This window comes from Pollicipes pollicipes, unplaced genomic scaffold (genome assembly GCF_011947565.3).
Source record: "Pollicipes pollicipes isolate AB1234 unplaced genomic scaffold, Ppol_2.1 Scaffold_7261;HRSCAF=8764_pilon_pilon_pilon, whole genome shotgun sequence".
Classification (NCBI taxonomy): Eukaryota; Metazoa; Arthropoda; class Thecostraca; order Pollicipedomorpha; family Pollicipedidae; genus Pollicipes; species Pollicipes pollicipes.
In genome coordinates this window covers 55,995,726-56,021,090 of record NW_023597054.1, presented here as the reverse complement: position 1 = coordinate 56,021,090, position 25,365 = coordinate 55,995,726, and the positions used below count along the sequence as shown (strand labels likewise).

Sequence of the window (25,365 nt, the reverse complement as noted above, 5' to 3'; positions counted from 1 at the left end):
TCTTAAAGATTTGGCCTGCTCACTGTTTGGGGCCGTTTCCCGCGCTCCTCACGAAGTCCATCCTCCCGTTTTAGTTGGAGTGATAAACGATAAACCCGTCCTCTTGTCACCCCTGTTAGATGAAATCTAAACTAGTGTTTTGCATTTTCCCGGTGAGATGGCGCTGTCATCGATATCGCCTGGAGCGTAACTAGAAGGTGAGCAGGAAAGGCCGTGCCGTTTTCACTTGGTCACTGCCGCCGCCGCGCGCCGCTCCCGAACAGCTGGTGCCGAGCCAGCCTCGGCTGCGCCCTGTGTATGTGATAACGGCTTGAGCACGTGCATGTGTGGGTGTGCTGTGCCAGTCTGCTATGACTAGTCTAGCCACCGTATCCATCAGCCTGCTGCTCGGACTGGGTAAGCGTGCCGCACCACGGGTGACCCGCGGGTCGGCGTGGCGCCGCCTGGCACCTGTTGGGCGCAGGGCGGCGACAGGCGAAACTAGTCCAGGCGCCGGGGCGTCCCAGAGCTCTGAAGGGCGAGGTATCCGCTCCGGCCAATGCCAACATGGCGCGTTGTCTTCGCGGTCTGGTGACCAGGCACGGAGGATTAGGAGACGCAGACGGTAGCCGTCATCCCACCATCGGCATAGTTTGAAGCTAGCTTCATGGCACGCTGCATGGAAAAGGCGAGGCAAGGACTGCCTTTGCCCCCCTCCAGCTCACCAGCGCATCCGCCGCTCCTGTTGATGACCTTGGCACTCCGTCCAGTCATGACATTAACCGTTATATGGGTCAGCCGCCCCACCTGAGTGCTTTGTGCTTTCAGCTTGCTCAATTTCTTGTAGATAACAAGGCCGGCGACAGAGTTTCGAAAAATAAATTGGGAAAGGGTGCTGAGTGGGGAGAAATCGAGAACCACATCACCAAAATACACCAAAAACGTAGTCTCCGTGAATTTCACCCACTTCTCTCCCAAGGTTGGGGGAGGGAGCTTGAGCTGCCTTAGCTGAACAGGACCCTACACACCTGAACTAGCCTTATGTTCTTGTCTCTGGGTCGGGTTATGCGAACATGCGGTACAAGATCATGTGGTTACAGATAAATGCGAGGAGGTGACGGCGTCTGGCTGCTTCTAAGGACAAGTGCTTGTGATGTGTCACGGCTGAAGAGCCGCAACCATCCACTGCGTCAAGAGAGCATGACACTGACGATTTATTTTTCTTTAGAAATAGTGAGATTGTATGACGAGGAAGGTAGCAATAACGGAACTAATCAATCAAGAATCCATTTAATATTGACATAATTTTTCTAGACTGGGATTGGCATGGGTACGTCGTAGACATTTCGCGTAGTCAGGCACCCAATGCAGAGTTTGCCGTTTCATGTTATGCCGGCGTGCCATTTAACCTTCGCAAACTTGCCATTATTTCGTCATTGGGTTGAAAATTGTAGGCATAGCTTGAAATGTCTGCACTGTCACAGACGTTATTCTTCGACGCCATTATTACTAATGTCTTCACGACACACCTCACAAGTTAGCTTCTTGTGAAACACCAGGAGCAATTGAATAGTGGAGTATCGCCTGACCGTATATTGCTTGAGTATTGCCTGACTGAGCGGCGCACGAATAATGTTCTGCAGCCATTTATGTCCGACGGTGAACTAAATTACCAGCATTGTTGATTGTGTTTCTGTCTTATTGAATAAAACTAACTGCACTGGCTCGTTCCTGGCTGGCTTTGTGTTTTTCAGCTGTTTCAAGCGCGCGATCATTCAGGTGGGCCTCCAGGGGTGTGCCGGAGCGCCCAAGCACACACCGGCAGCCGCGGCGGCCAACAGTGGCGACCAGAAGGCCAGGAGTTTGCGCGAGGCCTTTCGTGAACGTTCCCTGCTTCAGGGACGGGGGCCCGCCAGACGGGCTGGGACTCAATACTGTGCTTCCATGTGCTAAAACTGCGGCAAGGTGCATGTAATGTGCTCGTCAGGGTGTAGCGCTTTGGCGCCCTGTGTTCACGAGTAGACTGCGACAAATGGCGAAAGTTGTTGGTCACACACCAGCAAAGTTTGGGAGGAAGTTTCTTGTGATGTTGTCTCGGATGGCTGCTTGTGTTAACCGCAGAACGAATGCCAGTGTTATGAAGAAGTGCATTAGTATTATTTTTTATATTTATCCCGAATGAGTTGCAGATATAACTGTTTGTGGCCAACTCTTCGTCCAGTTGGACTGACAGTTTGCTCCGCACCTGTTCGGAGAGAACTCTAACGTGCCATTCACTGCCTTCATGCGATCATGTCGCATAGCCGTGACGACCCTCTCGTCTCCCGCTGCCTGGCATCTGCCGGGTCAATTAGGCACCTCTAAAACGTAAACCCCAGTATCTTCCGTGTCACCGGGGCGGACATCTGAGCCACTAGCCTATAACAACAGGAAGCGGCATTGTGCAGCTATGTGTGCATCCCAATGGAATGTTGGGATGCTTATGTGGATAATATGTATCCAAACAATTGATCACTGAATCACACGCTTAAAACGCTGAGAACTACACAGTCGACTTATGAGGAGTTGGTCAAGTCAGTTGCATCCTATGAGGCGTAAGGAAAGTTGATACGGTTGAACATTCAGACGGAACAGTTTTTACCACCTTATTCCTCGTGGAACAAACAGGTGAATGGAGAGGTGCGTATGATAGTTGGGTCACATGCTTTTGAAGGAACGAATATTAGTGGATTATCAATTGCCGAAATATTTAACGATTTTGGTTTTGATAAGAACATGTAGCTGAAATGTCACATGTCTATCCATTCCCTGTCTATTTTACGGCAAATAAAGCTACCAATATTGTCTCATTTATATGCATAATGCTCCCTACAAATGTCCTTAACAACTCCCGAAATACCAAACATTTATTTTAAACACAAAACGTAAGACGGCTACAAAACATCCATGCTCTATTTAGTCGGGCTTTAATTAAAGCCTTCAGTGCTCGTGTGATGGTTCATGTAATGCTTAAGCACTGTTTACATCCGTCAAACAAACATTGTGTAGCTGTGATTACAGAAAACGTCCGTAACCTCGCAAACATTTCAAGTACAGCCTTCATTGGTTTTGTCAGCATAATAATAGCACTTTTACGAAGGTTACGTGAAACACCTCGTGTGATCCTGATATGCTGCTGACGCATGCCCGCGCCATGCTTACGCATGACGTGCTCGCCCTGGCCTCAGTCCGACTCTCTTACCCAGCTGCCAGATAGCCGTGAAAGTTGGGCCGTTTCTAGGACGAGAACCCGCGATGCCCATCAGGCATTGGTCATAGCGTCTCGCACCCTCCCAGCTGAAATGCTGGAGTGGTAGCAGAGGTGTGGGGGTGGGGGCTGCTTTTCGATCACGATGATTGACATGCTTATCGACTTTTTCCATTTGGGAGCTTTGCACTCTGGCATTTTGCGCTTTGGTGGTCATTTTCTTCTATTTCGCTTCTATCCCCGTTTGTCTTTGTCCCTCCGGACATTTTCCATTGACGCACTCCATTTCAGCACTTTTTAATTGGCCTTTACTACACAGTGTGTTGATCAGGGTCGGGCTTCCGTTCCCACACCTTCCAGTAGTATTCGCATTGTGGCCATCTCTGGGTTTAATCTGAAACCTAATGCGAAGTCGATGAGCGCATCGAAAGCGGTCCCCCCGTCCAGCTTATCCGCAGAGGATCGCAGAATGCGTCATGCACCGGGTCGAGGCGTGAAGGGCGGGCTCTCTATGGTGCGATGGTCGGCCGTGTGAGGTCGGCTGACGACACGCGATGGCCGCCCCTCCTCACCCCACGCCCTCACTCGCAGCGGCTGTGGCCAGCGCCCAGGAGCCGGGAGACGTGTACCTCGGCAAGTACATCAGCAAACTCAACTCGTACCACCACCAGGTGTCGGGCGAAGTGTACGCCGTCGACGAGTTCACCATCCTGATCAAGGTCAGCGCGCTGACCGGCCGCGTATGGCGCCGTCTAGCGGCAGTGTGTGGCGGCCGCGTACGTGGGACAGAGCTGTGAGCTGGAGCGTCGGCAGGGCCCTGTCAGCTGGCGAGTACGCCCGCGCCGCCGACCGGCCGCCCCAGACACCTGCGACGGTCCACCCGGCAGGCTCGCACGAGAAGCGGCCACCGTGATGCGAACGTATAACTTGTTCATTGCAAGACTATGCCGACCTGGATATCTCAGGACCACGACACAAACTGGTCATTTGTCATGGCGTTTGTCTTGAAGTCTTCTATTGGAACAGTCGAGAACACACTACTGGAGCATGCCAATGGGTCGTATGTCGATACTGGTGGCCTGCCTGGTCCTGACTACGCTTGCCGCTCTTGCAGGATTTCTCCTATGATGGCGAGGGTACCGACACATTTTTCTGGGCGGGCTCAAACAACCGGCCCGGCCCGCGAGGCTTCATCCTGGCCAACGAGCACGGCAGGTGAGTGTGCAACGCAGCTGTGCTGCCGCGCCGTCCCTAGCTGAGGTGGCACAGCCCCGCCCCCTCGGAGCCGTCCGAGCGGAAGCTGTCCCTCCTGCCGATGCTCCCAGTCGCGTCTGCGGCCACCCCACGGTGAGGCGTCGCGTGGGCACTGCGGCCGCCCCGCTGTGCCGTCACTGGGCTGCGTGCGACGCCCGCTAACGCTCGACGGTGAAGGTGCGTTATGAGGATCCCCCTCACAGCGGCATCACGTCCTCCATCACAGCGGCATCACTACGGTAAAGCGCACAGTTGGGAGGAGGTACGCTCTTTGGCATGTCGACGCTCAGCGGGATGCTTGATCACGGCTGGAATAATGTCGGAGATGTTGGGACGTACATGGTACCTACTAACACACCAGACGGGGACGATCCCGTCCGAACCCAAACAAGCGGCCCATGCGTAGTGCTGAAACCCGTCTCAGTGCCTCCGTAAAACTTGGTCAGATGCTGGACTCCCGACGGAGGTTAAGGTTGCGGCGCGACCAATCGCCGATCCCAGAGTTCCCGTTCAATTCCCAATCCCGGGTCGGTGCCCGAGCCGCGTAGCTGACCGTTACGCTGTACATCGGAGGGGTACGTGGCCTCACTAACTGGCCAGCTGGTCAAACAGTGACTCGGTAAAACGGGCTAGCTGTTTCGTGTGAGAGACCCTCAGTGGGTAATCTAATTGTACCGACTGCATAGCTTTTGCAGACTGTATACTGCTGCTTGCGCCTGCTTCTTTATTTGAACGTCTGGCGGAGTGGTACTTTTTGATCATACTAACTGTTAAGCTCCAGCTAATGATTTGCGAACAGCAATTTCGTTGAGGCGTGTCCTACTATGAAGTACAGGTACACAACCGGGTACCCATGGCACAGGCCAGATCAATTTTCGATCATAAACCCAAATCAGTCATCTCAAGTTGTTGCTGTGTGACATTGGGCATCCCCGGGCATCCAAGGTTTCTTTGAATATATGCAGGTGTACAGCCGCTCTCGATAGATTTTTCACACACTGCTTACCTCACATATTACGGGAAAAGAATGCTGAAAAATAACTGGAATTAGCACATTGCCATCTCAATACTGGCACAGCTTGTTCATTTCCTGGCGATGCACTCCCTGTGAAGAGTCACTCACCAATCATTCACGTTTTGCTTTCTGTTTGCCACAGAACGAACATTTTGGAGCGGTACCTGAACAAGGACATCACTCTGGTATTACCAAAGGAAAAGAGCCTGAGCGACATCAAGTGGCTCGCGATCTACGACCTGACGGTGCAGGTAAGTTTCAAATGCCATTGGCTGCTGTTGAATACGAGTCTTTCGGAACCTGACCGCTTGTCATAATACTGCTGGTGTATTTAGCGGGAGGAGGAGCGGATGAAAACGTGTGCATTGCCGGGTCAGTGGCATTGGAATGCACACGTCTCGACGTGTATCCAAGGTATCACACAAGGCCTGCCATTGGTTGCACGCATCAACCTGGACTGGACGTTGGCACGTCCAACAGTGCATGCATGTGCCGATCGTGGTTGGAAGGGGCGCACGAACGCTCGGACACCGGTCCGGTGCGGTCCAGTCCGGTTCAGTCCGGTCCGGTGCGATTCGATCCAGTCCGGTCCGGTGCGGTCCAGTCCGGTCCAGTCCGGTGCGATGCGATCCGATCCGGTGCGGTGCGGTGCGGTGCGGTGCGGTGCGGTGCGGTGCGGTGCGGTGCGGTGCGGTGCGGTGCGGTGTGGTGCGGTGCGGTGCGGTGCGGTGCGGTGTGTGCGGTGCGGTGTGGTGTGGTGCGGTGCGGTGCGGTGCGGGTGTGGTGCGGTGCGGTGCGGTGCGGTGCGGTGCGGTGCGGTGCGGTGCGGTGTGGTGCGGTCCAGCCGGAGGCGGCGGTGACAGGTGCACCCGCCGGCAGGACACGTTCGGTGACGTGTACATCCCGGAGGGGTTCGAGGCGCCACAGCCGCAGTGGCTGACAGGGCTCAGCCGGCGCGGCCACGGCGTCAACTCGGGACGCATCCGAATCATCGACTCCAAGACTATCGAGGTCAAGGGTGAGTCTGGACGGGATCAGAGCCAACATGGGGGGGGGAGACCGGACACCCGGAACAGGCTTCAAGGTGGCTTTAAGAAATTGAAAAGTACGTCTGTTTCTATATGTATCTTCTCGTGCGAATGCATTCTGAAAGTGCACCATGTGCGTTATTTTTAGGCATTGTAGTCCGTGGCAGTTTGATAGAGTAGTGCTACAGACCATTCAGGCCCGCTTTCATCTGTGTTCTTTAGTGCTAAGTAAATTTGGAAATCTGTGACACCTTACTGATACCTTCTGATGATAGCACAGTAGGCAATAATAACACCAACAACGCTCCCTCAAGCCGGCCACCTATTGTCACAACAGGCTGGCAACGTGCAGGCAATAACACGACAGCTGAGCAGCTTGAAGCATCGAGCTCAATGTTAGCAAAATATCGTCGCTCACTTCATTGTCTGCACGCGATTCGCCCCTTTCTTAAATGATTATTTGCGTCGGTAATTTTTGGTACTTGGCTATGCCATGCTTTTCTTTTAGCAGCTGGCGATGCCACAGTTACCATTCCTGACATGCTTCAGCTATTATCCCGATTATTTCGTAACCCGTGACGCATTTGTGAAAGCCATGTCAGATAGGTATCTCGGCAAATCGACAATGCGGTTTATTTGGTGGGATTCGGGACATGTTACTCGTTTCTTGATGAAAGCGACCTGAATTGATTTGGTCAGTAATCATGCCAGCCGCCATTATGTCTGGAAGTGTGGGATGAGGCCACCAGAGGTAAATCTGGTTGTGGAGTGCGTTTGTTCCACCTTGCAGTTCACTACATAACACCTGCATTTTGGTTATTATTACAATCCATTGTAGCAATCTTTAGTGTTGTTTGGCCTGGCGCAGACCCCTCCCATGGTTTTCAAGTATCAGTCATCTGGAGCAGTTCGAATCTTACGCTGAATGTCGTTTATCGCGTCTTTGCGACATGAGTGCTTTATGCCATATGGCAGATGGAGGAAATATTTCGCCCCATAAGCAAGTTTAGTCTGTTATAGGTCAATTACGCACACAGCAAATTGTTGTCAACTGATTTTGTGTGAAGAATTGGCACACGCCCATCCAATTTTTATAGGCCAAATTCTGCATTGCGCAGCGATACAAAACACGTATAACCTATTTAACCCTAACCTTAATGGCTCAGGTCGATCACACGGCCCAGAAAAGAAAGCGAATGAAGTTGGACAGGGTAAACGATGTTCAATGCGCCGGTCTTTCTCCGTCACCCCTCTTTGCTCAGCATGGCGGCCACCGGCAGTGGGACGGCTTATCATGCACTCGCATAGACGTTTCTGCCGCGGAGAAATTTGCGTGACCTGTTAGGTTACTCGTTGATCCAGACCCCAACATCGGATATTTTGAGGGCAGAAAGGCGGCGAAGAATACGTTGAGACTTTTTATCCTCAGGCTGATAATAATATATGCTGGTAATAATATATGCTGGTGATACCATTTTGTCCTACTTGTGAAGTGGCTCGCTTAAGGTCATTATCGTGACATGGTAGGTCACCTGTCAACCTGAAGCCCTCAAAACCGCACATCTGCATAGCTTAGACCGCGGACAAGACGCTCATTTTCGGCTGATGCGGTACCTGTCTTGCCGACAATTCGTACAGGACCCCGTCAGATTCCCTCGTCGGACGAAGGTGTAAAGGCGGCCCCATCGGGTGAATGTTAAAGGATCGAAGAAGACACCCGCATTTGTGGTATTTTTCGAAGACATAACGACTTCCATTCTCGAGTTAATCGAGAAACTTCACTACACGTGGGCTTTCTGAATGACAGTCTCTGGGTGCACTTCGTTGCTGCCGGACCGGTGTTCCGCCAGAACCCTTTCCCACGTGTCACGCGTCATGTCCACCGTCAGTCTGCCGGTCTAGCCCCGTGATGACAGACCCGGCCACCGCGCCGCCCGGCGCACCGCCGCGGCCCACGGCAGCGGCACCTCCAGCGCTGCCCCGGAGCTCGCTAACTCAACACCCGCTTGCAGACTTCAGCTACGACGGCACCGGAGGAGAGGTGTACTTCTGGGGGGGCTCGGACCTCAGCCCTCCTCCAAGGGTGTCAAGGTGCCGGATGAATACGGATAGTAAGTGTGCTCTCCGGTTCTCCGCACCGCGGATGAATACGGATGGTATGTACGCTCTCGAGTTCTCCGCACCTTTACAATTGTCTCGCCGTGTGTGATCAGAAGTCACTGAGCGCTAGACGACGGCAGATGCCGCTCCCCAATACTTTGTATCAGAGCTAGAGGGACATAAAAACAGTGTAAGCGCGGCGGCTAAGCAATCCAGCGATATATATATATATATATATATATATATATATATATATATATATATATTGCCGACCCCAGGGTCTATGAGAACAATCGGGGATTCGTTTTCCACCACAACTGTATGCGGACCCAGAACCTACGCACCGTTTTTCCCCGAACGATAAGCATGGGAGGAAGCGACCCTATCTGGCCCCGATACAGTTCATCGATGCACCCGATTCACGCACCTGGACGGCGATTTTAGGGTATGCGCAAAAACATTGTCTAGAGAATACTATCTTGAAGCCATCCGCGCGAAACATCCATTGTTAGTGTATAATTAAGAGTACCGTGTGCGTACCTCGTGTGACCTATTTATTATATTTATTCGAGTTGTGAACCAATTACCATTTTTGAGCCATTTTCCCGTGTTTTGTGGGCCTACGACCCCTGACCCCGATCATTGTCTTTGACTGACCAAGACCTTTACCAGTATCTTACTCCGACCCTTGTCGGTACCTGACCCCGTCTTGGTCACTGTCTGGCCCCGACTGCTGCCTGTATTGGGCCCCGACTCCTTACCAGCGACTGACATGAAATCCTCACCAGTGTTAGAGTCCAGCTCTTTGCTCGTGTCTTGGGACGGATCCACGGACAGTGTGTGACCGAGGTGTGGCTACTGTCAGGCTCTGATCCCTTGCCAATGCCTGAGTCAGACGCCTCACCGGCATTCGAACCGCGCCCATCGCCAGCGTCAACCCTCTGCGCCGCTACGACAAAGAGGACGTGCTGGTCACGCTTCCCGGCGAGATGACCATCTTCGACATCAAGTGGCTGGCCGTGTGGAATGTGGACGAGAAGCAGAGCTACGGCTGGACCATCATCCCGGACGGCCTGAACATCCCACCGTCGCTGGTGGAGATAATTGTGAGTTGTGGCCGTCGGCCCGCGCGTCCGCCGCTGGCCACTACGGTGGGAGAACCGACACGTGCAGACGAGCGTGTCGACTGCATGGACTGCTGCAAATCAGCGCGCCACGGAAGTGAGCGCCAGCTCTTGGACAGATCCATTAACCTTCCGGCACAATGAGAACAGCTGGAAGCTGTGGTATGCATCGCATAATCAGTTGATAATGCTGACCTGCCTGTAAGAATTATAAAAGCCATTGTACCGTGGTGTGAACAGGACATAACAGGACATAGCACCTGCACGGAGCATATGCGAGCTTTATCGCGTGCTGGTGTACACGTCCCCTTGTTGGTTGAGTGCTGGCGCGGCTGTAGACCGCTCGACATGCCAGCGTGATGTGTGGAATCGCTTCGCCCGCAGCCGATGAAGACGGTGTTCCCGAACTGCGAGCAGCTGCACAAGGACCTGCAGATCCGCTGGTCCACACACGGTCCGTCCATCACCATGGAGCTGGCGGCGCAGATCGGTGGGTGCTAGCGGCGGCGGCCTCGGCGCACCTGCCCTTCTCTGGCGGCCGCACCCTGGGCAAAACCGCTGCCCGGCCGCCATTTACAGCTCGATCGGGCCAGTCTCCGCGGTGTTAACGTTCAGTACCTGCGCATCTAGCTCAAGTTTGAATCACGTATGGAATTTATCTGTTGGTTTATCATTCGGCCTGTGCTCCTCGGGCAGGGAACTCCGCTTCCGCTGCAGCCTTCCGACGGTGCTGCATTACAACAAGCCTCAAAGTCGTCGTTCGATGATTTATGTTTGAGGTTTGGCTCTGGGCAGTTCCTTTACGGGCGTTCAAAATAAGGATGGATAAGGAACGATTTTAATAAAGCGTTCGGTGTAAGGTAAATTAAGCATCGGAATAATGACATCGTATGTCTCCTTTGAGGAAAATAGATCATAAAGGATTTTTAAAGAAAAACACATGCCCTACTTGTCGGCGGCATTTAATGCATTGTGAGCGGCAAAGTTTTAAAGCATAGTCAAGTAACATCGCGGTGACGAGTACGCTGATAACATGTGATCCCACTGGCATCAAGCGATGCATTTCCGAACCGCTTCAGTGCTTCAAAATACCGTTGCCTTACTCGCCCGGCGGCCTCTACGCTTGGGGAACCCACGATTGCGGTACTCAGAATGAGTCTTCACTTGGGTCTCAATGAGTCTTCACTTTCCGCTCTCCAGGGCCCTTGATACGTTTGACAACTATTGAGAGGCTCTGCAGATCTCCTTGAGCCTCGTCCGGGGCCTTGTGAACCCCAGATGGCGAATATTTTCCGATGCGACGAGCTTTTCATGACGATTGTCATGACAGCCGGGAAATCTGACGAAAGTCAGGCTTGATATCTTAGCACATCTACGCGCCCTGACCAATCCGTCCTGCTTTGGTAACAGCGGAGGACGAATACGTGGCGTTCGGGTTCAGCGGTTCTGACTCCAAGACGGAGATGATCGGCGGAGACGCCGTGGTGGCCTACATCCAGGAGTACCTCACCTTCACCGAGGACTACACCCTGACCGCCCACTCGCCGGTAAGCGACCCAAAACTACACCCTGACGCACAACCCATACCAAGTACAGCACACTGGCCACTCGCCGGTGAGTGATCGCTAACTGCATTTAAACTGGACAACGCTTGCAGATGAGTGGCCATTGCTGCCCCCTAACCGCAAACGCTGCAATGACCGCAGCAGTCGGCGCGCCCGAAAACACCAATCAACAACAACAGGCCGCGGTGATCGAACAGTGGCTAGTCATGACCGCACACTGGCCTTCGAATGACCGGTGACATGGCGTGACCGCACCCCGGTTTTCGAATGCCGGAAATATGCCCGCTGTGTGGTGACGGTGAATGCTGCGGGAGGTGGCTTAAGCATTCCAGCGTTAAGTCGTCGTTTCAAAGTCGACTTCTTAGCTGGGTCGGTCGTGCATTCCACTGCCGTGAGTATCGCCGGAGGCGGAGCAGCCAAGGTGAGCGGTGAAGGTCAGCCCGTCGACAACGTTTTGGTTGGTCCAGGACAGTGGGCAACAGACACGCGTCGGGCTCGGTGTATTTGTACAGGGTTATAGCCTAGTAAAAAATACAGCGTAGAAGATTCTTATTCCAAAGAAGTATTTCTGGTGGCCAAACAAACCAGGAACGCCGAAAATGGCGTCATGCTCGTGGTTTGTCTCCGTCCGTGGCGCTGTGAAGTAAAATGCTTTTATGATGTGAGTACCCCCAGGTGGGGCGCGTATGCTGTAAAGCCTAGCGGCGTGTTCAGGAGTTCCTCCACAATGAGATGATCCGGTCATAGTTTATTTTATCATTAAATTGTGGACTCTTCCTAGATACAGAAGCTCTGTTTTTGGATTCAGCACACCTTGTTAGGCAGGCGTCGTTTCCCTTGTTTCGACGCAGGAGGGCCACACTTGTCAACCGTATCTGAAAGTTAGCTTTGGTTCTTGGGGGAGCGAAAAATTCTAAATCACAGATTGTAGTGAGAACAAAAAAAAAACAAGCGAATTTGCACTGCATTCACAGCTGGCACTAAATGAATTCTTTGGCAGCAGATGACAGTAAACACCATGCTTTAGCTAGTCTCAGTGATTGCCAAAGACCATTAGAGATTGGCTGCTTGCAGTTCGTAATTTTTTAGCTTCCTAAGTAAGTGCTTTCTTCTTCAGTCTATGCTCACATCTACTGCATTTTTTGAAGCTATGGATCTGATAGAAAGTTGTTGATATTGATAATTTGATTGTGAAGGTGTCAGTCCCAATAAGGGCTGATAGAAACCAATGCTTAAAATGTTGTGCACCTGTTGCACCATTCCCCACAGCACATTATAGCAAGTTTATGGTTGCAATGTCATGCAAGCCACAATATAAATAGAAGTATCTGGGGCATGGTAGTTGGTACAGCTATGTCCTAGCCAAGGTACAATCTTCCTCGCGCCAGAGTAACATTCTGGGGCAATGTGATACCCGCCTAGGCTTTTATTGACCTACGTGTACTTATTTGGGACTAGGTGTGTAGTTCTCCATTTAGTTGCATAGGATGCTAGCCCCTAGCCCCTTAGTTCCTAGCCCCTCCCCAACTTTGAGAAAAAACTTGGTCAAAATCAGGGATAAATGGTTTATACCATTTATTTAGGATCACAGATTTTTCTGCTCACCCGCTCCGCAAAGTTGTGTACAAAACTACATCGCCTGGAACGTCAGGCTGCTGCGTGACAAGGGCTCGGAGACCATTGCGGCAGTGGCGGAGGAATCGTTTCCTCCTCACAGCAATCCAGCCGCATAAGGTTAGCATCGCTTCATCTGCTCAACGGCGTTGAGTCTGACACAATACTTTTCTCAGTTTATGACACTGAGCTGAATTTATATATGGCCATTATCTACACTACCAACCAGTCGCGCTACCAACACTCCGCGCGTGTCTCCTCCAAAAAAGGTCGGTGGGCTACATAAATGGCGCGCACGCAATTGCTTCCTTGAACGACAGAGCCGCTGTAAGTTATGTATCGGTTTTGATATTGCCATTTAGGACTGCAATGATTTTGTAAAAAATGCATTTATCGGTAGAAGCCGGTTCAAATAAAAGATAGATCTCAGAAACGTAAATAATTATGCAAATAAAGACTAGAAGTTCTGCTCAAAGGAAAACAAGAAACGCTGCTTTAGCTTTATACTCAGATCATAATTTTATGCTTTCAGGAGAAAAAATCCATGCTTTCGCTTAATGCCCCTTTTACGCATTTTCATCACGTATTCAGCTCGGATTTCTTGGTGGAGAATATGCCTTCCCCCCAAGGCTAAATCCTCCCCAAGAGCCGGATACTCGCGGAGCCGTGGATTTCCGCGTGCCCAGGCGAATGTTTGGGGATGGTATTTGACCTCAGCATTGTACCTTTTATACAATATATATTTCTGATAGTTTCAAATCCAGTTTGAATAAGGGTACCATGAAAAATTAGTTAAAAATAACTTTTAATCAACACAGGATAAATTAATCCTATATTCGGAGGTACATGTTTGTTTGGCATCACACACTTTCGTATCAATTTCTACCGTGTTAGTGATTTACACGAGCGCGCCAGTGTCGTTGTTGGACGGTAGGGGGGGGGGGGGGGGCTTAAACGTCTGCTGGTGAGCAGCAACGGACCTGGGCACTGAGTGCATTACAGGAAAAGATTGTGAGTGATATGATAGATAGATTCGGCTGTAGCCCGCAAACAGTATCCCTCGTTTAGTCTTGAGTGTGGCACGCGATGCTGTCGAAGTTTCAGGAACAGCTTGCCTTTATCTGACGTCGATCACAGAGAAGAATGCTTATATTCTTTCCAGTGCAAATTTGTGGAGAGCAAAATGCCTTGGGTCTAAAAACACAAAGAAACACCCAAGTTTCAGACACTGCTTGTCAACAGATGTAGCTGGAAACTGATGGACACGTTCTGGTGACGATCCTACAATTTGCCAGTTCCCTGTGTAGACGGGGTTAAAAGAAATGTCACCCCTTTGGGGTATGTTTCAAAAACCTACTGTGATGAAACGTTAGAACCATTTACGTCTACGAGTAGACCGGGTAGCCCCTGCAGCACCATCAAGGTATAGTTAGGATATAAATTTTAGTTATTTTGGAGTTTAAATTACGCTGACAACGCTTTGGAACGGCACTACACTTTTATCTTAGAAGCCCCGGAGTGTATCCCGAGTCCGCGACAAGTGCACCTGTCGCAACCGCCGTTGTCACGACAGCAGAATCTCCTGAGGCCCGCTGTTATTGACCATTTTTGACCTGTTTTTAAGCGCACATTGCGAGCCTGCGCGTTAAAAAGTGGCACGTCTACTTGTATGAACGACGTCAGTAAAAATCAACGTTTGTAATTGGCACAGCCTGCGGCAAGGGCCAGTTACGGAGAAGCGCATTGGTTGGAGTTTGAACCAGTGTGTTACTTCGGACCATGTGATACACCGCTACCCAAAACGAAAGTGCGCTTTAAAAAGAGCCACCGTTGTAAAAACCATAGGGGAGAAAGCAAAGCAAAAGAACAGTTTCGTTGAATTCGCTCGATAATAAGCCCGTGTTTGCAAGTTTGTTTTCTTAACAGTGTTTCAAGCTTCGGGAGCATTTATTACTGAAGCATGTTGACAACTTAGTGCGTTGCAAACTTCCTAGAACGCATGCGCTGGAAAAAAAAACAATGAAAATTCAATATATTGTTTTCATGGTGGCGTACAGGGAGTCCAAAGAGATATCTCTCGCGGGAGTAGCTAAATCAAATAAAGATTTTAAGCCTTTCGGAAGGACTTCGAGAAAGTTGTCATTACCGATCAAATCGTACGCGTGTGATATGACAATATGTGACGGATGTTCAAATGTGACATACTCCCTTGAAGGTCCACGCAAAACTTTACGATTTTGTTGATACTTTGCCAAATCAATGTTTTCAGCAATACAAGCATCCAAGATGGAAATGTTATATTGTGGTAAATAATGTGTAATATTAGCATTACAAATCTGTCCATTTCCTATGCTGAAGCATATTGGCCACAACAAATGCTGCCTTCCTTTCCTTTCAAGCGGTAGTTCACAGCACGCCTGCGCAGCACCACTGACTGCTGCGGTCAGGACCAATCATTTATTCATTGTCATGGATTCAAAAGCTACCGTTAAGCCCGGCGAAGGCATTGCCATATTCCTTTAAGTTTGTGCACTATGATACGTAATAACGCTGATGTTAATGGCTACCGCTCATTCTCCGCCGAACAGCACGTCTTCCTGATACCGTGTTTCGCTGCTGATAGAGACTAATGCATTTTATTTCCGACATTTTCAGTGCCTCAAGGTACTGGACAAGCTGCAGGGAGTGTGTCCAGATGAAAAGGTGGGAGGCATAAGCAACTTCCAGTTCACGTCTCGGTCCAGAGAGGACGGCATCACCTCCTTCCAATTCAGACGGGACTTCGATACAAGTGAGTCCGACCAGCAAGCCAGAAAAGCCCAGATTTTCTTACAGTTTGATCTTTCTGGAATACATGATAATGCATGTATAGCTACCAAGTTCTTCATTTCGATCCAATGCAGTAAGGAATCACAAGGTCATCGACGGTGAGGAAAACGCTCTGTCACCGATGATGTGAGGATCGTTCGTTACCTTTGTTTACAACTGACAGTTCATTAGTTTGCTTTGAATCGAAATGCCGTGTGAAAAGCTTATACTCGCCATTACTTCTTTTGCAACAATGCATACAGGCACCACTTATACAGGACGTTACTTTTACTGTAAAGACTTATACGCGACATTAGCGCCACAGCACCTTATATGAGTCATTGTTGTAAAAGTGATGTCGCGTTTCAGTGAACAACAAGCCATGTGTGTGGCTTCGTATTCCGTCGGGGAGCCATCAGTGCCTCATCCGTGATAGGAATGTTTGTCTCATTCGGAGAAAATACCGTGTTCCATGTGTTTTGCAGCAAGTTGTCGTTTTTGTCCCTGTTTATTCCCTAAGCTGGTTTTGCTACACTACAACAGCGCACCACACGCTTCATTTAGTCGAAAAATGTCGGCAGAGCTGTTGCTGCGGCGGGTCTGTCGGTCGCGACATTTGCAGCAGCAATCATATATCGACAACACTGAGCGGGCACCTGCGGTCTGCTCTCGCGAAGCCCAGTGGTCCCATGTATTCGTTCCCTTCAGAATTTTGGTGAGACTTAACCTATGGGTTTGAGTAATGACCGCTATAACGTATGAAATGTGGGGAGGGCACGTTTCTCCTGTGCCCCCCCCCCCCCCCCCTCCCTCTGCTTGCGCCGTGGGCATTGGCTGAAATGTCTTAACACGCGTTCGGATGTGGGAGATGTCGGTTTGACCCCCATTATTTCCAGAACTATTTCTGAAGGGCAAGGCGCAGCCGCGGGTTTTTTATTGCACCGTTTTATCCTCCTTAGTTATTAGACAGTCGCGGGGCTGGCGCGCGTGGATCCGCCGGTGGGGCGAGGTAGCCACCAACCTCCGGAAGGGTGTAGTCAAAACAGGATGTAGGGCTGAAACGGCCTCTTCATTTGATGCACATCCGGCTTGTTTGCATCCCGAGACCAGCGGCGGTCAATGTTGTTTACAATTGCTACCCGGTATCTTGCTTCGCAGCGGTCTTGTCCCAGATAAAACAGAAACGGAAATCCCTGATCCGAATGAAACTCGCTTCATAGCACAATGGTACCCCGCGTCGTAAACGACCATATACCTATAGTAAACACACGTGTGAAATTGAGTGAGGTGAAAGTACATCAGGATAGCGTATATACCGACGCGCCTGTGTGCAGTCAACTCCATGTTCAGGGTATGTGCCAGTCTATCATTTTCCCCCCAAATGCATCACTTTTATAGACAGCTATCTTCCAACGAGTCAATGGAAAGCAGTTTGGTGGGGTGTGCTAGAGAAGAAGCTAAGAGGGTTGAAGGCGAGACACAATGTGAGGTATGTCAACTATTCGTGTCAGATGGGACGGAACATTCCAATGCTCCTCAGCAAACGGCGGCTGCCTATTGACAGTCAAAACTCAAAGCGTGTCTGAAGGCAGACAAAGCACATCGCGCCTGACAATACATTTACAAGCCCATGTCCGACAGAGGATCCAGGCGACATTGTGGTGTCAGACAAAGAGGACACCTACATCATTTGGGCCATCGGGAAGCTGGACTCTGCCCTCAAGCCCACCTTCCACAGGCTGTACCCAAAACACAACGTTAAGATCAACTTCAACCGAAGGCCCGAGGAAGTCAACTGCAAGGCATTTACCTCGGTCCAACACCCGAAACGGTAAGTGAATATTTTTGAAGCAGCGGTAACCGTGAAAGCATGCTATTTGCATGGATGTAGTCAGCACGTCAAAAAGTCAGACTTAAAAATATTCAGCAAGGAGCCGAGTTCGAAATTAAGTCGTTATCATCACTCTGCCTGGTGTTTATCCATTTGGTTTTCAATCCGCATCCGAGTTCGGGCACTTGGCCCTCATAGTCTTTGAGTGCGACTCTATGTATATTCAAGCTTGAAGTTAGCTCCGAGTTCGTATCTAGTGTTGGGTGACCATAGTGATCACGCATCTGAGTCGGGTTTGGTGAAATGAAGCGACTCATTCCAAACCGTATCTAACTGATCACGGGCCCGGGGTCGATTCGGCGCCTAGTAGTGAGCCCATGCCTGTCATCTGATCATGATATGGGCCTTTTAAAGATCACAAAGACGTCCAGCCTGACTGGCAAACCGTAACACTGGTCAAAATGATCTCTTTGGAAATCGTGGCAGGTGTACGAGGATACAGGCTGGTCGTTGATGTTATCTGCTGCATCGGATGTGTCCTTGCAGGGCATGCTAACGCCGCTCCGCTTTGCTGGCGTAGGCTTTCACTACCCTTGGGTGGCGTACAGACCCTATGTAAAGAAACGCATGAAGCCTGGACTCATGGTTTTAGCTATGGAATATTGGTCTTGCAGCATACATTAGCTAGTGTCAGACATTGGTTTAACTGTAAAAGAAAGACGGATGTTCGTTGATGTCCCGTTTTGCCGAAAATATAACCGGAAAATATCAGGATGGCATTTGCGATCAGTCGTATCTACATATGTGCTATGAATCGAGTCACAAGACCAAATGTATAATGATGCATTCAGGTACATTACGAGAGAACGCTAGGAGAGTTTTAAGCATTTTACCCAAGGCGTACCTTGAGTGGGTATCGTACGTTTACGTATTAACTTTGACAAGGATCATTGTGATCCCGTGAACACTAAGCATGCGAGGCTGCTTTGGTTTTTTGCTCAGAGAAGCAACATTTCCCCAACATTTTTGGAACTTGCGCAAGTATAACCATCAGCGTTGTAGTTTACACTGACCGTAAGGTCGCATGTGAAGGTGGTGAGTGTCTCACCCAGACCCAGAGAAGACGGGGCGACGGTGAGCCGAGCAGAGAACAGTCTGATGTTCAGCCGTTGGCTGTCTTCAGGAGGATGGAAGGGTTGGTTCAGAGGGAAAAGGAGCGGGCCACATCACGCAGCGCGACGGCGTGATGGGTTTCGCCGATCGACACCAGGTGGCTCCACAGCTGACCGTTGGGCAGCGCCCGTCACGGCGGGCCGCAGAACGGACCGTAACAGGGCGGTCCGATTCACATCTGACACCCACTGCCCGAGACGCACGAATCGCTGAGGCGACCGAGCTGTTCCGCGCCAACAGCTACCCTCAACATGGGATCCACATGACCATTAACTGAATGCTTGCTAAGTAGAGATGGGTGGGAAGCCACGACCACCTGACGCCGTAACGAAAATCAGGAAGAAAATCTCTGAATATGGTCCAAACCACAAAGCAGCAGAATCATTTTTATCAGAGCCAAGTGCCCTTATCTGAGCGTCCAAACGATATCATGACCCGCTCTGTGACTGGCTGTGACGGGCAGCACGTCCTAACGGCCAACGGCCAGTTAGGGGCCACCTGGTGCTGGACTGCGATCCCTGCAAGTGTATTTCCGTGTGAAATCAGCTGTGACCATCGGTTCATTTCACACCTTCTCAGGGATCCTTGGGGGCCGTTCCACTTCTCCGACATCCACCTCAGGAAGATCACAGCCCGCCTGGGGCCATCCGGCGGCCTGCGGGGCTACACCGGCACCACAGGTCAGTACGGCGGCGCCCAGCGGCGTGTGACCAGGCCCCGAGACGCCCTCCGAGCCTTCAGCGCGCTGCGACACGACGCGAATGCGCCTTAGAATTTGACAAAGCATGCAACAGTCTGTTTCGTCACGATCTTTCTTTTCTGCCGGTGCGGAGCGGCTAGATGATCAGATGCGCGCCCGACTGTCCGGGTCTGCATCGGATACCGTGAAGGCGATGCGTGCGGGAGTCGGTGCTGCGGACCGCCAGGGGGCGCCGGCGCACTGACCGCGGCCACGTGCTCCAGGTCAGCTCTCCAACAGCCTGGCGTGGTACCTGCACGGGTACCTGGTGCCCGATATATACCTGAAGCGCGGCCAGACCTACAAGTTCGTGGTGGAGGGCGGCAGAAACCCGGCCGACCCGGTGTTCTACCATCCCTTCATCATCACAGGTCAGCGGCAAGCCGAGGCCCTTTTCGGCGATGAATACCGCCCATTTAGCAGCGGGGCTTGTTTGTGACGGCGTGACATGTATCTGAGTCCTGCAGCGGCGCAGCGTTGCACAATGCACCTTCTTTTGTGTGGTGTGACCGAGTGTGTGCCTGTGTGTGATGTCGCGATGTGTGGTGTGACCGAGTGTGTGTGATGTCGCGATGTGGTGTGACCGAGTGTGTGTGATGTCGCGATGTGTGGTGTGACCGAGTGTGTGTGATGTCGCGATGGGTGGTGTGACCGAGTGTGTGATGTTGCGGCGCGTGATGTGACCGAGTGTGTGTGATGTTGCGGCGCGTGACGTGACCGAGTGTGTGTGATGCGGCGCGTGATGTGACCGAGTGTGTGTGATGTCGCGGCGCGTGACGTGACCGAGTGTGTGTGATGTCGCGGCGCGTGACGTGACCGAGTGTGTGTGATGTCGCGGCGCGTGACGTGACCGAGTGTGTGTGATGTCGCGGTGCGTGACGTGACCGAGTGTGTGTGATGTCGCGGCGCGTGACGTGACCGAGTGTGTGTGATGTCGCGGCGCGTGACGTGACCGAGTGTGTGTGGCGTCGCAGATGACCCGGTGGGCGGCTACGGTCAGCTGGACGAGGAGGCCCGCCGCGAGATCCGGGTGCTGGCCGGCGTCGAGTTCACCCGGCGAGGCAAGCCGCAGCCCACGGCAGGTCAGCCCATGGCGCAGATGCAGTCGATGTTGCTCGTGACGGTCGATCATACACCAGGCCGAGTGTCGTTGATTGGGGTTTTAAGCCACGCCGACTACTATACCAGGCCGACAACAAAGGTCATTTTAGGGAACGCGATAAACGAAAGGACCAAATTCTATCGCCTGTCCATTGGTGATAAATAAGCCAGAAAACTCCAAGCATGTTCAAAATCGATCCGCACTGGCGAATTACAGGCCACCCCGTGTCACGAGTTTTGTAGAAGCTGTCTGCATTATTTAGCGAGGCTTATCTATCGCGTTAACATGATCATGTTACATGAACATGTTAATGGACCATTGGTCGGTTTAAGACTTGAGTTGTGGAATAAAAAGCCTTTGGTGTGGTGCATGCGTCATTGCATGACTGTACCCATTGTCCGCACTGCTACAAAATTATGTTGTTGTCCTAGATGTACGCGGGGGTGTACGTTGCGTAAGGTCAGATAAGTGGGCTGAGACCTTTTCACTCCCACACTGAAAAATCTGAAACCAACTCAACTGTTTCACGGCGCTCTTGTCTTGTTTGACATGCGCCGCACACATCGCGGTCGAGGCGACGCTGCCGGCGTGCTAAAACGCGTGAAAGCTTGACGTCACTTTTTCACTGAGTTATGCCAACCAAATCACTTGTGGGCTGCGTTTTCCACGCTGAGAACCGCTTCTTCACACCGGGTTTGAACATCTGTTTGAAAAGTGGACCGCGCACCGGTTGGCGTAGTTTTCTGACGCCGCCTTATAATGTCCGGTGGCGCACAGCCGCCGTCCTGACGGCCGCCGATGTACTGGCCGACAGCGGGGCCGCTCTGCGTGTGGAAGCACCAGGAGACGGGCGACCGCCGTCTCGACGACGACTTCAGCGACTTCAAGGGCTTCCGTAACTCGCTGCTGCTGCACTGTGACAAGGAGGGGCGAGCCAGCCGTCCTGGAGGTGACGCCCAACAACACTTGGCCGGCCACCGTGTTCTACCACAGCTACACGCGGCCGAACATGGGGTGGCAGCTCCACATTGTCGATGAGCTGCCTGTGCTGGCGGCCGGCGGAGGCCGCATCGTTTGCGGTCTGCTGACCGCGGCGCTGGCTGTGCTGGCTCTCGCCGCGTAGGCGCCACAGCAGCGGGAACGGAGCGCGCTGCGGCGATGGCGGCCGCGCGCGCCGCGTTACCGTGCCCAGGACACAGCGCGTGGCCGGCGGCGACGTCCAGCGGCGGCAGCCGAGGTCTGGCGGCGGGTAGGCGGCGCGGGCTGACGGGCCGCCAGGGCTATCGTGATGTGACGCTGTCAGGGCGATCACGTCCGCGCTGAAAGCAATATTTCGTGAGCAACAACAGAGGTGTCATGGTGTTGTTGCCAAGTGATCCAGCCAGTGCAGGCAGATTCGTCGAGAAAACGAAGCAGGACGTGGGCGGTCGCGCAAGCGCACGCTCAGTGATCCGGTAGTTAGCGAAACAGCGGTTTGTGATGCAGGAACTGGGAGTGTTGCACATAACCGTCCAACAGGCGTATTGGTATGCGATGGACGAATATAAGATGTCCACCTGTCATGGTTTTGGCTTGGTGTTTTCCCGTCGCGGGTAATGACTGCCATAACTAGTCCGATTTATCCAGGACGGGACAATTTTCTGATCCCGAGCATTGGTACCAGAAAACCCATTCAATATGCAGACACGACGCAGATCCAATTCTGCGAAAAGTCCATCTCTTATACCACACACATGCCGAGGCGTGTACGTCATTTATTGGTGAGCTTCGGAACAAGTATTACGAGGCAAAAACACACGGTCCGAAGCAGGCTTTGGCCGCTTTATACGTCAGGCCAGCAGACGGCACAAGCCAACCAACGGCGAAAGACAACTCTTCAAAATAGGACTAACATTTTTACATGCTCCTCTACTGAAGACATGACACAGGTCTGTCGGTCTTGACAGAACGATCAAAACCGGAAAGCCCATTTAGCAAAGCCAGTCACCATGCCCATTTTGAGATAGCGCGAGATGGCTGTGGATTGGATGTCTGTGCCAACACAGATACGGCGGTACAAATCACCCGCAGATGGCAGACCAATGCGGCACCGACTCAAACCTAATATTGTCATGTTCGGCAGCCCACAGTGCCCTACGACTCCACTAAGACTTCCCGAAGCACTGCCGGGTCGCCAGAGCGTCCACCAGCCCCGTCCCTCCACTGACGATGACGAGGAACACCGACCGCGCTGGCCGCCGCCCACCAGCCCCGTCCCTCCACTGACGATGACGAGGAACACCGACCGCGCTAACCGCCGCCCACCAGTCCCGTCCCTCCACTGATGATGACGAGGAACACCAGCCGCGCTGGCCGCCGCCCACCAGCCCTGTCCCTCCACTGATGATGACGAGGAACACCAGCCGCGCTGGCCGCCGCCACCAGCCTTGTCCCTCCACTTACGATGACGAGGAACACCGACCGCCTCTGACCGCGCCCACCAGTCCTGTCCCTCCACTGACGATGACGAGGAACACCGACCGCGCTGACCGCCGCCCACCAGCCCTGTCCCTCCACTAACGATGGCGAGGAACACCGACAGCGCTGACCGCCGCCCACCAGCCCTGTCCCTCCACTAACGATGGCGAGGAACACCGACCTCGCTAGCCGCCGCCCACCAGCCCTGTCCCTCCGTTGACGATGACGAGGAACACCGGCCGCGCTAGCCGCCGCCCACCAGCCCTGTCCCTCCACTGACGATGACCGAGGAACACCGACCAGCGCGGACCGCCGCCCACCAGTCTTGTCCCTCCACTGACGAGATCGGGGAACACCACCGCGCTGACCGCAGCCCCCAGTCATGTCCCACATGACGAGGACGAGGAACACGACCGCGCTACCGCCCGCCCACCATTCTTGTCCCTCCACTGACGATGACGAGGAACAAACAACACGAGCCGCGCTGACCGGCCGCCCGCCAGCCCCTGTCCCTCCGGCTGACGATGACGAGGAACAACCGACCGCGCTGACCCGCCCGCCCGCCGCCCTTGCCCTCCACTGACGATGAACGATGAACACCGCCTACGCTGGCCGCCGGATTTCAATTCGGGTCTCCACCTTTACACGTGTTGGATATAAAATCAATCACAAGACAGTGGGCGGAAACCACCGTACCGGCAGCCCATCGGATTCGGCAACGGAGGGGGGCGGGGGGGGGGGGGGTCACGCAAAGCTGAGACTAGTCCGAACTCAGCATACCCCAAGACAGGTTGTTATTCGGCATCCAAATCACGACCCACTGCCAGTCCTCCATATCCCAGCAGCAACGGCAATACCCCGACATCAGTCCTTCAACCTTTGATCTCATCCACGGATCCACCCACTGCTCGACGCTGGCTTTCAGTTCGGCACTCGCGCCCGGGTTCGACCCATTCACCACCAACGTTGCGTGCCTTCGCGAGCCCCATTGCAGACTCCTGACCCAAACCAACACCTGACTCGTATTCCAGTGCCAGTAAAAAGCCAACCAAGCAGCACGTCCCGCCCAGTATAGCACCAACCAACATGCCAGTCGGCGCCGTACATGAAGCCCGCTGGCCTCATAGCAGACGGAAACGCACGACACGCAGTCGACGGTCACACCAAGAAGGCACACGGGGGCGCGGGGGGGGGGGGGGGGCGGCGTGAAGAGGAAAGGCGCGGCAGCGCGCAGTCTGTGACTGCAGCTGTCGGCGATCTGGCAGACGGCCTGTCTGTGGCCCGTGAACACTGGCTCCAGGGACCGCCCGGCGTGCAGTTGTAGGTGTCTGCAGACAATCCTGCCCTATCGCGTGAACACTCGGCTCCAGTGGCTGTAAGCAACCCTGTTATCTGGCGTCGGGCGGTCATCATTGGCCGTCGAGAAAGCAGCCCGACGGGGCTTCCCCGTCTGGTCAGACCATCGGTGGCACTGCACGCTTGTCAGACCATCGGTCGTACTGCCCGCTAGTCACACCACCGGCGGTACTGCCCGCTTGTCAGACCATCGGTGGCACTGCCCGCTGGTCAGACCATCGGCGGTGCCCGCCAGTTACACATTCAGTGAAGTCACCGCGTCAATAAACAGTAGACGCGCTGGCCGCCTACTCTAAAAAGTACCCACTAATGCGTCTGAAATCCCCACCGCTCTCTCGCGCCACCAAACTGGCTCGAGCTGCAGAATTGTTTGATCTTGCGAACTCATCCAGCATGTGCTCAACGGTGTCCAGTCCCAGCCCCTGCGTCTCCTGTCCATCATCCATCAGTGCATCGTGCGTGGTCACCGCACCCGACAGATAGACAGACAGACAAACAGACAGACTGACAGACAGACAGGCAGAGCGACCAGAGCGACACGCTCAGTGCTGGTCGACCCAGGAGCGCAGGTCGTAAGGTACAGCCGCACGCGGCACGTGTCGGCTGACGACACGTGCCGCCAGGCAGCGCAGCGGCGCGTGCTGCACGCGGCAGTAGCGGTGTCCGGCGGCGTCGAGCAGGGTGTGCGCCGTGTCCCGGTGTCCGGAGCCGATCCGCCGGTCCACGTGCGCCCCGGCCGCCAGCAGCAGCGAGACCACCTGCACACCACCGGGCCGCACCGGTCAACCCCGTAAGCCGGCCGCCGCGCACGGCCTGCTACGCCGCGTAGAAACGGCAAACATGACGGCCCGAACATTGGGGTGGCGTCGTACCACAGACCATCGGAGATCAGGGCGCCACGCCGACGCCGCGAGGATGGGGTGAGCGATACAGATCTTTCATACCGTGGTCAGCGCGTGCCGCCTGCATACGG

General features: G+C 53.0%; 1 pseudogene; it reads left to right on the top strand.

Annotated features, from left to right (window-relative positions):
- Window positions 1-239: 239 nt before the first annotated feature.
- LOC119112925 (protein Skeletor, isoforms B/C-like) lies at window positions 240-20,787 on the top strand (annotated as a pseudogene).
- Window positions 20,788-25,365: the final 4,578 nt, after the last annotated feature.